The 4,162-nt window shown below is 43.0% G+C and overlaps 1 pseudogene; it reads right to left on the bottom strand.

Moving 5' to 3' along the window:
- Nucleotides 1-3,419: 3,419 nt before the first annotated feature.
- Nucleotides 3,420-3,535, bottom strand: LOC126417887 (5S ribosomal RNA; annotated as a pseudogene).
- Nucleotides 3,536-4,162: the final 627 nt, after the last annotated feature.

Here is a 4,162-nt window from a genome sequence, read left to right on the forward strand (position 1 = left end):
AAAACGATTTCAAATCGGTTATTCAAGGACAGCTCCGAGCCAGACGTCCTTTAGCGTGCTTTACATTGACCCCAAATTACTGCCATTTGCGAGTTCATGGGTGTCAGGCGAGAGCTCATTGGAAGGCATAGTGGAAGTCTGTTGTGTTTGCTGATGAAAGCTGGTTCTGCTTCAGTGGAAGTCATGGCCGTGTGCAGGTTAGAAGGAGGCCGGCTGAGGACCTGCAGCTGACCTGTCTACCTGACAGACACACTGGACCTACATCTGACATCTGGAGTTATGATCTGGGGTGAGATTTCGTGTGACGGCGGGAGCACTCTCGTGGTCATCCCACGAACCCTGACTGCAAAATGTTACGTAAATCTGGTGATTCAACCTTTTCTGCCGTCATTCATGGACAGCTTCCCAGGGGGGTTTTCCAGCAGGATAACGCTCACCCACATAACGCTGTTGCAACCCAACATGCTCTACAGGGCGTCGACATGTTGCCTCGGCCTGCTCCATCACCGTATCTGTCTCCAGCCAAGCACATATGGGACATCATCAGATGACAACTCTAGCGTCATTCGCAAACAGCATTAACCGTCCCTGTACTTAACGACCGAGTGCAGCTCGCATAGAACTCCATCCCAAACACTGACATCCGGCCCCTGTATAACACAATGCATGTGACAGGGGCTTGACGACCGTTTGTGGTGTCAAATAAACTTTACAATGCACGCACGTTTGCATGCGTGCATTCAACATTCTGGCAGTTACACCAGTTATTAATGTACCAGTATTTCACGTTTGCTGTATCTTATCTCGTGCTTACTTTAACCTGTGACCTTGCAAAGTTAATCGTTTAAATATGTTATCTAGACAAATGTATTCCCGAAATTTCGTTACTCTACACCAAATATTTTTTCCCGCCAGTGCATAATGCCCTAGTCAGTGTTCGGCTTTCTGGGGCTAACGAGTGTACCGCTGATCGGCCGAATGCTGTGTCGACGGGTCGTTACAAGAAACTTGCCACACACTGTCGTCACGTATGGGTCATCTTGCAGACCGCCTGAGTCATCAACCGTGTGTCCGCTGGAAGATAATTGGAACTCTGTGTCTCGAGCTTCTTTGCATCAGGGCACTCCGCACGTACTGCAGCACAATGGCGAGCAGCACCAAATTAGGAAATATTGGCTGGAGTACACAGTGCTGTAATTAAGGGGGATAGGACGTCAAACGGGCCGACTTGGACCAGGAGAGGCACCACAGGACATTTTATTTTCTAATGTCTATACTTTTACAAATAAATTCATAAAACTTTGTCAGCATGACCAGGAAGGATTCAGGATACACAGTAACAGCAGTGGAAGTGCAAAAACATAACAAAATAAATTTTTTTTTAGATATGAAATTTCATCATTTTTTCACTTACTGTTGGCTCCATTTGTTGCTATAGGTACATTTTTCTTCACAAGTAAGAGAGATTCTTTGATGAATTTTGCACAGCACACAAACCATACTTACAGGTGTATGATACTCTAGAATTTTCCAAATCTATTAAAAACTGTGGTAAAAATTGAGATAATTAACTACAACATTCGATTTTTTCCTAAACATAAAGTTTAAAACGTAACAGCTCATTCATTTTTTCATATATTAAATAGAGTCTAGAGTTTCAGACACCTGTAAGTATGGTTTGTATGCTGTACAAAATTCATCGAACAGTCTCTCTTATTTATGAAGAAAAGTGTACCTATAGCAACAAATGCAGCCAATAGTAAGTGAAAAAATTATGAAATTTCACGTGTAAAAAAATTATTTTGTTATGTTTTTTGAACTTCCACTGGTGCGAGTGTGAATCCTGAAACCTTCATGGTCATGCTGACAAAGTTTTATGAGTTTACTAGTAAAAGTATAGACAGTGGAAATTAAAATGTCCTGTGCTGCCTCTCCTGCTTAAAGTCGGCCCGTTTGACGTCCTACCCTCCTTAATATTGCACAGATTATATTTATCGTGTTTATTCCTCTACTAATACTGCCTCCACTTCGTGCAGACGGACTGAGTGTAGCATCCGTTCACGTGCAACACTACACGTTTTAGCATGGCACGTGGACAGTGCTCGTGCCACTTGACGAGTGCTGAAGGACGGTTCCTCTTCGCAGTACCTCATACATTTCTAAAAGACAAGTGTCCGAATCGAATGTAGATGGCTGACATCCGTATTTGACACCTAATACCGGTAGAAGTTCAGAATACTTGGCACATTATTCAGAAGGTCTATGATAAGTACAGTAAAAATCTCGATACCACCCATTACTATTGCGCCTTCAGTAAAACGTAACAAGAACGATAACGCAGTTACGTTTAAGTACATGTTTCAAGTTTGGAAACGTTCCGGACGGTAAGTAAGGTATCTCATTGCAAGTTTCCAGTTTCCGCTAGTGTTCTTTCTATTGTTGTGAACATCGTATGGTGCAAAGAATTCTTGTTGTGAAACCTTTCCGCATTCAGTGTTGCATCAGCTTTGCTGTATGCAATCACCTTGTTAAGGTTGTCCTGGTGAATGTTGTAATTCTGTCAGTAACGTTACCGCACTGGTACACAACAAAACTAGACATAAATGAAGGACAATGGAAAGCTGCAGCACACGTCTGCGAAGGCTGTTGACTGCTGTGTATCCACCACTATCCGCTGATAAGTTCCATAATTATTTAGGATACCGAACACAACACGTAAAAACAGTGACAATACTGTTCCCAAAAGTCGGCGCCCATCAAGGTGCAAACAATGCGTTTCTCGAAAAATGGTTTTTTTATAATCACCTATAGATAGTGTGGCCCGTAATGACAACGGAAGCGGTTCAACGAGAGCTCAGGACACCATGTTTCTATCTTTCCCGTGTTTACCCCAGTTTCTTAGAGAGTTTGTTAGTTTCATAATTTTTAACCGCTTCCGTGGTGAATGCTGTGGACATCGGCAGTTAACAGGAAGGAGTCAGTAGTGCGAGCGCCTCATCAAAACCAACTAATCATCCTTCCTCTCCGATGTAAGGATTTTTTGCTGTTATTTGACAATAACAATATTTCTTGGAGTTGATGTTTCTGCTTTACATATTGTCAAAGATATAACAAAAGACGTCGTTTGGCAACAGTCGCCATAGAGCACTGTTGGTGCTACGCATATCGTTCATAGTAATTATTTGCTGAATAACACATCATGGTTCGTGAGTAATTAGCACTCCGTCTTCAGGCCACAAGTTGCCCATCGGGACCACCCGACCGCCGTGTCATCCTAAGTTGAGGATGTGAATAGGAGGGGCGTGTGGTCAGCACACCGCTCTCCCAGTCGACATGATGGTTTCCTTTGACCGGAGCCGCTACTATTCGGTCGAGTAGCCCCTCAATTGGCATCACGAGGCTGAGTGCAACCCGAAAAATGGCAACAGCGCATGGCCGCTGGATGTCACCCATCCAAGTGCCGGCCACGCCCGATAGCGCTTAACTTCGGTGATCTCACGGGAACCGGTGTATCCACTACGGCAAGGCCGTTGCCTATTCGTAAATAATTAACGCTGTTTCAATTGTATGTTTTATTAGTTCTAAATGACGGCACCAGATAACTTTTTTCCAACCTCCTCAGTACAACACATGTGTGGTTCACTGAGACTAATCGACAATACTCTCTGCTTTGACTTAAAACATTAGTGAGATAAAATGAAATTAGTTCAAATTGTTAGAAACAAAGCAAATGAAACTCCTATGTCGTGGTGAGTTTTGTTACGAACGTCCTAATCTACAGCTAATTTTCATTGTTCCTACTGTCGTCGAATACATCCAGTACGTCATGACAGACACGGAAATGGAACAGAAAGCAGATGAGTACAAGATACGGAAGTGTGACGAGAATTTTACGGAGTATTGAAAGACTTAGGTCAAAACAAGGTTCCTGGGGTAGACATTCCCTCACAATTATTGAGGCTCTTGGGAGAAAATACCGTTGCAATTACTGTCACAGTCAATGTATCTTCTGTTGGAATGGCATTTCATGTAATCAAATGTTGCTGTTGTTCCCTACACTTCCTTTGCATTGCCCTTCAATACATCCTTCCGTCTTCCCGCCTTCTCTTTTCTGCTTATTACAAGTTTTCCAGCTGAACTGTTAAAGTTTACACAGCTGTTT

This window comes from Schistocerca serialis, chromosome 8 (genome assembly GCF_023864345.2).
Source record: "Schistocerca serialis cubense isolate TAMUIC-IGC-003099 chromosome 8, iqSchSeri2.2, whole genome shotgun sequence".
NCBI lineage: Eukaryota > Metazoa > Arthropoda > Insecta > Orthoptera > Acrididae > Schistocerca > Schistocerca serialis.